Source organism: Castor canadensis, chromosome 10 (assembly GCF_047511655.1).
Source record: "Castor canadensis chromosome 10, mCasCan1.hap1v2, whole genome shotgun sequence".
Lineage (NCBI taxonomy): Eukaryota > Metazoa > Chordata > Mammalia > Rodentia > Castoridae > Castor > Castor canadensis.
In genome coordinates, this window is record NC_133395.1 from 114,302,492 (window position 1) to 114,315,732 (window position 13,241).

Below are 13,241 nucleotides of genomic sequence, written 5' to 3' on the forward strand. Positions count from 1 at the left end.
TTCTGCCCAGCACTTACTGGACGCCTCCCCACTTTTGGCTTCCTTTGCCTGGAGCGCAAAAAAAAAACGGCTTCGTGAGCTTTCCACAAATTGTGAGAGATCTATGCCCCTGGGAGATCTATGCAGGGTAACCTGCATGACTTTCTTTTGCCAAGGGCGCCTTAAGGAGTGAGAGCATGAGGGTCTCAAAACTCCCCCTTGGGACTCCTGCATCTCTTTTCTTCTAACCCTCTGTAGGCTTTAGCCACTTAGCAACTCGTGGACAGTTTACAATTTTTTTATATAGCTTGAGATCTACCCACTGGAGATAGAGGGATTAAAAAAAGAGGGGACTCTGAACCTGGCCAATGGCCCCCAGGTGGTGTCCTTCTGCCCTAGTCTCAGCCCTCAGCTCTTCTGGCAAGTGGCCACAACCTGAAATTCCCCTAGCTACTGGAATCCTGATGGCTCTGCCTTGTGGTACAGATCTCCAGGACCCAGTTCACCTGTGGCAGTGAACAGGAGTAAGTAGCTATGAATGGAGCTCCAAAGAAGCCACAGAGCGCCTGCCCTAGTCCTTTGGTGTCCAGACCAGTTTGCACATGAAATGATTTTATAAAGAGCAGGAGCCTTAACCTGAGAATTGACTCCACCTATACAATAGGTCCAGAAACACTGGCTACCCAACCATGAATTTTTTTTCATTGCTGTTTTCTGAGTTATCTGGATAATTGACTGCTCCTGTCCCATTGCCTCTGCATGTTACACACAATCCCAACAGTTCTGTTCCTTGCTCTGCACTATCCCTTAGCAGCCGATGGTGTTGGGTAGTATTTAAGAGTGCCAACTCTGGAGCTTGGAGTTACAATCCCTGCCTGGCCACTTTTGAGTTATGAAAATTTAGTGGAGTTCCTAAGGCCATTCAGCACCTCAGAATCCTCTTAAACACAGACACATGACAATGAACAGAAATAGCATGGGGTACTATGCTGGTAGGAGTGCACTGCAAATGAAATAGGATGACCTTGAAAATTAGAGAGTGGTGAGAATACACCATGATGACTATGAACACACTGAACCTGGATCAGGCACTCTTCTGACACTGGATATTTGCTCTTCTAGAAAGAGCAGCTCTGAAACAGTTTTTCAAACCCCTGTAATGATAAAGCTGAACCTCGCTTGACAAGACCACTTACTGTCCTGATTTGTTCCACTTGTGGTGAATGTTCATACTTTTTCACTGGAGAAATATGAACAAATTTGATGACTGGGTACTTCACCAGACACCACTGGCACTGTCTGCAAAGCAAGAGTCATGTACCTTACTTTATCTTTCAAAATTTTTTCAAAATTGTCAACAAGCCTATATGGTTCCAAGGACTTCAGAGAAAGGGATGTAAATTTTATCTGATGATATTAGTCATGGGTATGCTGAGCTGATGCCTCATGAGCTCTAAGCTCCTTGTCAGCAAGACCTCAATTATGTTTCCTATGGCTGTGACCCTGGTAATCAGAACTGTGTTGGCACTTGGGAGGTGCTCAATAAGGACCAAATGAATGGATGAAAGAATTATTTCGCAGAATGATGTCAAGGGGAACCAACTGGAAATTCCCTTTTTAGCCTTCAATGGAGGGTAAGTGGGCTGAAAGCAGGACTTAGCTGTAAGCACCAGTTCCACTGGGCATGTGGATTGACTTGGGAGATGAGCAGACAGTGGACAGTTGGAAGGGGAGAAATCCATGTTTCTCCATCTGCAAAGTTTCGTGACAGACAGCTCTCCAGTGCATGGAATTCTGTCTCTCCTGGCAAACTGTACCTGCACCTCAGCGTGTGCTCTCAGATTGAGTCATCCAAAGACACACTGGCAAAGCACCACCATGCTCCTCTCATTAAAAATGCTTTGGAGTCTGAGGAACAAATAAATCAATATTTTTGGCTGCTTTCCCAACAGAGTTGTTTCACAAAGCAGAGTGCAAGATAAGGAATTTAGGAACCGATTGCATCCCTGGGCTGCCTTTCCCAGCAGGAGAAAGCAGGGCCTGGGTTGTCATTCTGGGAAAATCTACCCTCCTTTTTATGCCCGGCAAATAATGTTTTATGGCCCTGGGTTTATGGTAGTGTTTTAATGATCTGCTATAGAAAGCGGTTTTCTCTCCAGTCACTAGAATTTGTCAAGAAGGGCTGGAGGCTATAAAAGGGGGATGGGCCCCAGGGACAAACAGGCTCCATCTTCTGAAATAAACTAATAAAGAGCCCCAAGATGTTTACTCCTTCACCTCAGAGTCAAGACCAGCAGGGAGGGCTGTGTGAGAGGCCCACAGATGGAGCACTAAACAGGACAAAGAGGCCGGAAGGGGGTCGGGGGCTTCCTCACTGCCACATGGCCACAGTCAAAGTAATCCCATCACATTATGCTGCCAGTGGCCTCTGGGGGACAAAGGCTGTCTTGAGGTTAGAGGACATTTTTGGGCAGACTTGAGAAGGCTCCTTAAGAATCTCAGTGTGCTGGGCCTGAGCTAACTGAGAAGCCCCCTTTAGTTTTAGACTCAGGGGTGCATTTTGAGGGGCCTGAATGAAGCTTTGTCCAGGCATCCTTTGCTGCTTATTGTTTGGTTTTTGTTTCATTTAGTTTTAATGGATACCAGATAGACATGAATTTGTATCTTAGCTCTGGCTCTTGCTGGCTGAGTGACTCTATAGCAGTCACTTGCCCCTTTGAGCCTTTCTTCCTATAAGGTAAAAATAAGAAACAGATGAAGCTTGTCTCAACAATGGAGATGCTAAGTCCAGCCCTTGCCCCTGGTGACAGCTCATGACGGCAGCTGCTGTGATTACTTCAGAACTAGAGATGTCTGTTGCTGGGTCCTTGCATGAAATCCCAAGACACAAGCAGCTTGAGGAGGGTGGGGAAGGGGTGCAGGATTCAACGAGGATGAGGCAGAAAAGTGCTGAGATAATAGTGATTTTTAATAATAATAATTGGTGTTAACATTTACCCAGCACTTTCTAGGTACCAGAATCCAACATTGTCTAACCTCTTTGCATCCATCGCCTGTTTCATCCTGAGTCATAAGACAGATCTTATTACTATCTGCATTTTAAGGAGAAAAGGGAAAGTTCAAGGAGGTCACAATTTCTATAAGTCCAAGCTGCTGTTTTAGTGGCAGGACTTGGAATCTCAGCAGCTTCAGATTCACTTCACTAAACAGCTAACACACACACCCTGAAATTGGGCATGCCAGAAACAGCTCATTCAAGTCTAGTTCCACAGAGTTGTCAAAAGATTTGTCCTTATTTCATTAATTGGCTGACCTGAAGCTATCGCTTTCTTGCCCTGGCCACTCATCCTCATTAAGAATGGCAACATCCAGATTCAGCAGTTCACTCCAAATTCTCACCTTGGGTTGGGTGATATCCTTGGAATTCCCTGCTCTCTGAAGAGCTTGGGCTGGGGCTTCTCCCAGAGGGTTCCAGATGTGGATGAGAGCACAAGGTCTGGCTCTCCCTTGTGCAGCTCAGGCCACGTGGCTCCCCTGTTTAAAACTCATAGAGAACTCCTAGAGCTTCTCAAATCAAGTCCAAACAAGTTTACCTGGCCTTCGCTCCCTTTGTGCCATCTCTTCCACAGATTTATTAATTTAAGCAACCCCTAACTTATCCCCAATACTCCCTACCCCCCTACCTACTCACTGTAGATGATATTCTACCCCCTCACTCCATCAAAAATGATGTCATTTAATTTGCATCACGTTAGTGTTTTTGATTTTCTGTCACAAAAAAACGTGAGTCCCAGGAGGGCAGAGATCTCTTCTGTCCTGTTCAAAGCTATGACTGGCACAGAGCACAGTCTCTGAAAATATGATCGAAGAAATGACCTTACCATGGCCACATCACTGCTCAGCAAGAGTTTGAACCCTGGTAATTGGACCCTGAGTATCAAAGACTTAACCACTATACTTCAGATGTCTCCCTGGTTCCCCAAATGGGCTTTCATTCTTCCCCTTGGCCTTTCCTACTCCAGTTAGCAGAGTGAATCCAAAGTTACCAAGATTCTCTGATATAGAAAAAGTCCGCCCTTTATCATGTTGTTTCCTCTAAGAAATTGTGTTCTCTGAACTGGCATTTTCTCATGAAAGGCAGCCACCATGGACTGGTCCCATGAGGCAGCTCCACCTGTTCACTCCATATTCTCTGTGGGCCACTGGCAATCCACAGGCTGGGTTCAGAAGAACATAGACTGATCATTTCTTCCTTTCTTCACATGGAGGAAGCTGACTTTGTTAAAGGCAAAAAAAAAAAAAAAGACTAGGATTTTAATTTTATTTCATTATTATCCTTTTTGCAGTTGTCAATTTCTGTGTCTAAATCCATGCTTTGGGACTTTGGAAGTGATTGAACTATTCTCAATAATTACTTTCATTCCCAAACAATGCATTACACAGCCTGCCCCTGGGGATGTAACAGCAGGTTGTTAATCTGTTTAGCTAAGTTCCATTCTCTGGAAGGGGAATCTAGATAGATGGAGGTTTTTCGGTCTTCAGCATGCACTGGCTGGCAGAGGCATAGGGTTTGTTAGAAAACAGCTGACTAATGTCCAGATCTGTTCCTTCCAGATAAGAAGCAATGAACTCTTCTCATGTCCACCTAGAAACCCTGCCTGGGACACATTTGGACTAGTGTTAAAATAGGCTTTGCCAGAAGGAAAGAAAGCACGCCTTGGCATTTCATGACCACTGAAGAATGTGAGCAACTTTCCTGGTCAATTTCATCCATGTAACGTAATTTTTTAAAATTATGAATATTTTAGTTCTTTGTAAATTGACAAAAACTATACACGTGTATGATGTATAACATGGTACATGGTATGGTAAGGCAAATCAAGCTAGTCAACATGTCCATTACTTTTTTGTTTGTTTATTATGAGGACTTTATTGTTTGTTTCTTTTTTTCTTTTTTTTTTGGATGCTAGAGATCAAACTAGGGACTTGCACATGCCAGGCAAGCACTATATTATACTCTCAGCCCAAGAACTTTTAAAATCTGTTCTCCTAGCAATTTTCAAGTATAAAATACCTTGTTGTTAACTATAATCACCATATTATAAATAGAGCTCTTCAACTTATTCCTCTTGTGTAATGAACTTTTGTGTCCTTTGATCAACATCTCCCCAGACTCCTTTCCCTTCAACCCTGATGTGTTAATGCCAATCCATTGCTCTGACAAAATACCTGAGAAAATGAACTTAAATGAAGAAAAATTTACTCCCACTTAAGGTTTCAGATGATGGCTGGCTGACTCCATTGCTTTGGGCCTGAGGCAAGGCAGCACATCTTGTCAAGGAGGGTGTGGTGAAGTCCACAAACCTTATGGTGGCCAAGAAGGAGAGAGGGAGCAGGGAACAAGATAAAAGGCACCAATGGAGTCCTGCAAATGACCTACCTCCTCCAACCAGACCCCACCTCCCACAGTTTACACCATCTTCCAATAGTCCACTCAGCTATGAACCCATCACTGGATTAATCCATCAAAGAGGTTAAATCCCTCAAGATTCAGTCTCCCATGAATACTGATTCATGGCTTCCAAACCATCATGATCCTTTGGGGAGCATTCCATACCTGGTAATCATAAGGTAGTTTGATTTTTAATTTTTTGAGGACACTGCATGTTGTTCTATGTATTGGTCATATGACTACAGGTTCCCATCTACAGATGTTACACTGAATTTTTAATAGGAAACTAATGATGGAGAAAATGTTTAAGTAAAAAAAATTACAACATTTCTAAGTGACAAGGACAAAGTTTAGACATTCAGTCAGTTGTTTGGTTCCTCACTCCAAGCTTGATGCAAAATAACCAGGAAGTTGACTGCTTTTTGAAATCTTTTCCAGGAAGTTGTGACTTATCACAGCAATTTCACATCTTTTTGAATTTTAACTTGAGTTATTCCAATAGAATTTTTCTTCATATAAATATTCTCTGCCCCATTAAAAGGATCCTCAAGTAATTCTAAATAGCAAAATTAAATCCCAAGTTTTTTTATTTTGTAAACTTTGCCATTGTAATCATCAATGCTGAATAAAGAAACTCTGTTATGACTTCCCAAATGTATCTTGGTAAACAATTGGATTTTGGATAAAAGCTTCTTTTTCCCCATTCAGTTTAATCCTTGATGCAGTGATCTATAAGTGTCCATAAGGTCAAGTGACAATTCATTGACTTTGAAAAACATGAGAAACACTCCCAGGGGAAAAGGATCCCAGTGTCACTGAATGTATTTAAAGTAAGTGGTTTTGACTTAAGCAAAGATTTTCACTTAACCCAGAAGAAAAGCAGTCACTCTTTAGAAATACCACAGAATTCAGAAAAGTGAAATGAATAATGGCAAAGGATTAAATTTACCTATTCCAACGGGTACATATATCTACCCAGTATATACAGGAACACGATGGCTCCACTCACGTGTCATCTGCGGACAACCCTCTTCTGCTTAGCCCCGGGCATGGTTCTCCCCCCATGCCCCTCTCTCCTTAGTCATGCAGATATGTCATAACAGAGATTAGTTGGTACATAAGCGCCATCCCTCCCTTGTTCCTGCATGCTCCAGTCAGGGAGGTTGGAAAATATCTCTTGGCTATTTGAAAATGGGATTCAGTCCATAGGATATCAACATCTATTTCATAATTTGCCAACAGAACATAAAAGCAAATCATAAATTTGGAGAGTCTGTTTGTTGGGACCACATGATAGCAACAAAAAATAAATCAAATAGCAGTTTAAAACATATGGAAAGTAACGGCCACAGACCTGACTGGTATGTCATTCATCCATTCCATGTTTTCCCATTCAACAATTATTTTTGGATTGCCTACTGTAAATCTTCAATCATTCATTTAGCTAGCATTGATGGCACACCTATTCATCCACTCATTGGCTGAGTATTGTACATGCAGGACCATGCTGGCTTGTCCATTTTAGTCAACAGATAATTACTGAGCACTTAGTAAGTGACCTGACTAGGTGCTAGAAGAAAGTCTCAGATGTATGGATTAGATGAAAGTCCCCAAAATGTTTGTAAATACATCCTGGATATAAGTGGTGCTTGGTAGATCATTGGCCCTAGGTCTCAAGCTAAGTAGTTCTAGAGTAAGATAAAAGGGCTTACAGTCTAAGTTCAATGGGGATTCCCTTTATGCTGCCTGGCTAACCCTAGAAATTTGTCCAAAGGGAATCCAGGAAAAGATTGAATCTGTCGAAATAGCCAAGATGCCCCACTACTGACAAATGGATCAAGAAAATGTGGTATCTATACACAATGGAATTTTATGCAGCCATGAAGAAGAACGAAATGTTATCATTCGCTGGTAAATGGATGGAATTGGAGAACATCATTCTGAGTGAGATTAGCCTGACCCAAAAGACCAAAAATCGTGTGTTCTCCCTTATATACGGACATTAGATCGAGGGCAAACACAACAATGGGATTGGACTTTGAGCACATGATAAAAGTAAGAGCACACAAGGGAGGTGTGAGGATAGGTAAGACACCTAAAAAAATAGCTAGCATTTGTTGCCCTCAACGCAGAGAAACTAAAGCGGATACCTTAAAAGCAACTGAGGCCAATAGGAAAAGGGGACCAGGAACTAGAGAAAAGTTTAGATCAAAAAGAATTAACCTAGAAGGTAACACACATGCACAGGAAATCAATGTGAGTCAACTCCCTGTATAGCTATCCTTATCTCAACTAGCAAAAACCCTTGTTCCTTCCTATTATTGCTTATAGTCTCTCTTCAACAAAATTAGAGATAAGGGCAAAATAGTTTCTGCCAGGTATCGAGGGGGTGGGAGGGAAGGGAGAGGGCTGAGTGGGTGGTAAGGGAGGGGGTGGGGGCAGGGGGGAGAAATGACCCAAGCATTGTATGCACATATGAATAATAAAACAATAAAAATTTTAAAAAAAGATTGAATCTGTCACTCTTAGAAGACAATCTCTCTACAGTAACCATTTTATTGCTATCCAACCAATAGGAGGCTCAGGAAAAAAGAGACAAATTTTGGACTCTGTCAGAGGAGGTTGGTTTGAGAGAAGAACTTACAACTAAAACAATCTCTCTCTCTCTCTCTCTCTCTCTCTCTTTTTAAATAATCATGACCATGTCCTTCAAAAGATGCTATGCTGAGCATTATATATGTGTATAATATTATTGAATCCTACAGAGGTATTCCTAAAGGGTATAGTCATTCTGATGTTACAGCTGAGGACAGCAGCTGGAAGAATTGAAAGAAAACAACTTGCTAAGAGTAAGGAAGGCAGAGCTAAAATAATTCTGTAATTCAAGAGCCCTAATTCTTGTGGGGAAAAGCAGAGGAGAAAAAAAAAAGGCAGAAAAAGAGGAGGAGGAAGGGAGGGAGAGAAGCAGAGGACACAGAAGGAAGGCATGAAGCAAGAGGGGTGAGAAGGACAGAAACAAAGGAACTGAGGAAGGAATTGGGGCAAAAGCAAAGTGCCAGGACATTTCTCCCAGAAAAGCAGTGGGGAAGAATTGCACCTGCTCCCTACTTTTTGACTATGGATGGTGAGCCTGCAGGCCATCAAATGCTCACAGTGAAGTCAGAATTGTAGGCATTTGCTTCTTGCATGCATGTGATGGAGTGTTCTTGAGGCCAAAATTAGGTTGCTTCTTTTTGTTTGTTTTGTTTTGAAACCAGCTACGCAGTCACTTTAATGGTACATTCTTCAGTGTCGTCTGCCTGTCATCCTCTCACAGCATCTGTCACTGTTCATGATGAGTCATAAAACTGGATCTATACCTTTGACCAGTGTCACCTAAGACAGAAGCTAGATTGCCAGGTGGCTCATCTCTTTCCCTTCCTCCCTTTCTCTGTCTCTTTCTCTCTCTCTCTCTCTCTCTCTCTCTCTCTCTCTCTCTCTCTCTCAGCAAACTTCCTCCATTACTTCCTCTGTTCTAGAAATGATGCTAAGCACTGGTGATGCAGAGATGAACAAGCCATGGCTCCCACTCTTGAGAATTCACAATAGAGTAGTGTGTCCAGGCATGTGTGGCAATGATGATGAGAGTGATGCTTACTAATGCTACACAGAGAAGGATGTGGAAGACACAGCAAAGAGAAGGGGCTGACCCCATACCACAGAAGGAAGACACAGGACCATGTCAGCGATGAAGACAGGACAGCCAGTCTGGACAGCTATCCAGCATCAGTTCTCTTTCCTCTGTGAAGAACACTTGACTGTCTTTTGAGGTCTCCTCTATTCTCTCCTTCCAGGCCAGATGATTTGAGAGGGCTGGTTCTACCCCCTGACTCAAGGTATGGGTATGTGACTCCAACCTGACCAATCAGAAGCATCATGTGACACAGATTAGACTAACAGAGAGACTCAGGATTTGGGTGTGTATATGTGGTTAATAGTAGGTTGGGGAACCATTTCTCCTTTGAGGTTTCTCACTTGGCTGGCTGTAAATATGGAGTTTCGGAGTAAGAGATTGGAGATCAGCACATGACTAAAGCAGTGTTGAACACAAAGGCACCATAGAAGTCGGTAGAACCCAGAAATGCAGAGAAAAGTGAGTCATGGCCCTCTGGCCTAGCTGGAGTCCATGGATCCCATTGCCCCAGGCCATTACCCTCCTGGCCAACCTTCCTTCCTTCCTTCTTTCTTTTTCTCTCTCCTTCCTTCCTTCCTTCTTTCCATTCATTCATGAATCTCTTTGAGTTGGGCTTTATCACCTGCAGCAGAAACATCTCTGCGCATACAACAATGTTTGCTTGTTTTAGGGAAATTTCTATTTAAGTAAAAAAGACAAAGTCTGGTTTAGAGTTAAATGGTAGATAACTGTTCCCTGCTAGGGTTTGGACCAGCAACCAAAACTAAAGGAGGCCATCCTCACATTCCTTTGAATGCAGAACACATTAGGCCAGGAAGAGGCCATAGATAGTATAGACTACTGTGTGAAAGATACCTGCATACCCATGTTTATTACAGCTCTCTTCACAATAGCCAAACTGTGGGATCAGCTGAGGTGTCCAACAACTGGATAAAGAAAATATGATGTGTGTGTGTATATACTGTATTTTCATATACATACTCATATATATATGAATATGTATGTATGTATATATATGTATACATACATACATACATACATACCATGAAATAGTACTCAGCTATAATGAAAAACGAAATTATGTCATTTGCAGGAAAATGGATGGAACTGGAGCTCATCATGCTGAATGACATAAGCCAAGCTCAAAAGGTCAAAGATCACATGTTCTCACTCATTTGTGGCACTGAGACCTAAAATAATGATAATGATAAAAATAACAATGGGACATGAATGTAAAAGGGGGACTGTCCAGGGGGATCAATGAGAAGGGGGAGGGTTTTGGAAAGGAAAGGATACTGAGGGCCAGAAAGAAGATTAAAGGAGAGAATAAAAACATAATGGGGGGTAAATTTGCTCAAAGTACACTATATGCATGTATGGAATTATCACAATGAAATGTATGCTAATCAAATGTATGCTAATTCAAAAACAAAATTAAATTAAAAAAAAGAAAGGTGCCAAGTGGGAGGAGAATCCATATGGGGGCAGAGCAAGTAGGGTATGGGAACACCAGGAGGACCAGCTGTGGGTCCAAGGTGGGAAGACAGTGTGTGAGAAGCTTCTTGTAGAGTCATACGAGTCGAACAACACCGCTGTGACCAACACCTTCATCCACAGGACATTTGGCTCTGGCATATTTGTGACCATCAGTGGGAGTGTCAGCAACTGTCTCAAAAGTAGGTATTTGATTTCTGTTGTTTTTCTGATGTTATTTCATTTAGAAACATAAGTTAAAAGGTTTAAGTAAACTAAATCCATGAGAAGTTGCCTTTTGTCTGATAATCTAAATTATCAGAGGGTTATCTCATTAGGCTTGTGCTCATTTGGAATAAAATTGGAAATAACTACTTTCTCCATGTGACACCATTGATTTAGCCCATTGCAAGCTTCCTGTGTACCAATCAGGAGTACAAAGGCAAGCAGAAATGACACAAACTTCCTGCCCTTGTAGAAATTACACATCTTCCCTGCCTAAGAGATTTTCCTCCCCTACCATAGCGAATATATTTGTTCGTTATTTATTTGCACAGACTTATGTAAATACATATTATATATGACAGAGTAAAAAGCTTGAGCAGTGGAATATTCTAGGAGATAACTTTTCCTTAAGGGTAAATTATTTGGTAAATCAAAAATCTAAACAATAGCCAGGCATGGTGTTTCACATCTGTAATCCCAACTACTCAGGAGGTAGAGATAGGGAGGATCTCAGTTCCAAGGCCAGCCTGGGAAAAAAATGTGAGACCATATCTGAAAAATAACTAAAGCAAAAGGAGTGTGATTCAAGTGGTAGAGCACTTGCCTAGCAAGCACAAGGCTCTGAGTTCAAACCCCACTATGGAAAAAACAAATAAGCATATACTTGCCTAGCATGTACGAGGGTCAGGCCCTGCGTTCAATTTCCAGTACCAAAAAGAAAAAAAAAATCAGTCAAACAAACAAAACTCCTACAAGTTAACATATTAAACTTCATCTAAACATCCCCTTTTAATTACTTTTGTTGAACATGGAAACAAAGATGGCTACTTAGTAAATACAGTCTGATAAAGCCAAATGATGTTAGTGCTCAAAATCAGTGCAGTGGTTACAGTCACAAGTGGCCATCGTGCACTTGAACTATCTGGCTAATCCAATTTAAGGTAGGCCAATATAAACTGAGTTTCAAAGACAATACAAATATTGTAAAATTCTTCATTAACAATTTCTATATTGACATGTTGGAATGATAACATTTTGGATATGTTAAAGGAGATCTATTTTGAAATTCATTTCTCTTGCTTCTTTTAATTTTTTAAAGTATATAGGTACCAGAAGTTGTAAAATTAGACATGCCAGGCATTATTTCCTATGGGACAGCACTGGGCAGAACAGAACTCTGGAGTCAGGGTGAGGACTGAAGTCTAGGTTCCCCATCAAATCACCTTCATCTGTTCATTTGTTACTTATTTTCACAAACCTAAGTAAATCTATATCACACAGGACAAAGTAAAAGCTCAGATGGCAGGACGTGCAGATCTGTCACACTGAGGTTATACAGTGTTCATCTCAATGCTTGGCGTGGAGTTTGCACTTAGTAAACATCACTGCCTCCCAGTTCCTCTGCAGTATCATACCTGGACAGTAGGGAGATTGGATTAAATCAGCATGACAGGAAAATGTTCTGTGGGAATTTGCATAAATCCCTGGCCCAAAGTTGATTCCTTTCGATTTGTTGTTTTCCTCAATCTAGAGGGCTAGCTAAGGACCAGGTAATTCTTACCTGGAATTACCAGGACCTGGTAATTCTTCATGGCACCAGGGAAGAGATTTCATAACTGTTCCATGTTTTCTTAACGTGGGTGGTACTTCTTAACAGCTTGCCATGTGCAGGGCATATAGGTAGCACAGGAAGGTTGTATGAATTGCTCAGAGTCACCCAGCCAGGAAGTGATAGCGCTCAACTCTAGCTTGACCCAAAGATGCTCAATGTATTGCTGAAACAGAAATGCCCTGAGAAATTCCCTGTGGTCACAAAATTGTAGTTCCTTCCCCAGTGCTCTGTATACTGTTTAGACAGAGGAGCAAGCTTGGTTCACTGCATAAGTTCCACATTGTTGCACCAACAAACAGATCAGAGATTTCATAGTGATGAAAAGTTCAGCTTTCAAAGGGGGCCACTCCTTAGTTAGAAGGAAGCAGAGAACAGGCCTTTGTAATAATGACTCCATTAAATGCAGCTCTGCCCATCTGTTGCCCTAAACCCTTACCAGTCAGAGTCACCAAAATAGTAGAATGCTTTCTCTCTTGAGAATTTTCTAGGACTTTACAAACATGACCCCATTAATCCACTCAATACCCGGATGAGATAGGTAGTTGGAAGTTATTATTATTCTCATTTTCAAAGTAGAAAATCTGAAGCCAAGAGAGATTAAACAATTAGTCTAAGGTCAAATGGTGAGCCAGAGACAGACCTGGGAATGAAACAATTATCTTCTGAAATTCCAATCAAATGTACACACCGATTGGCTAGCTACCACCATCCGCTAAAATCCAGTAACATTCCCTCAGTATAAAATGACTGGCTTTAAAACATTTCTTCTCTTGCACCTGGCTGGATTTGTATGCATTAGTTTAACACTACTGTCCAACCTGACATTG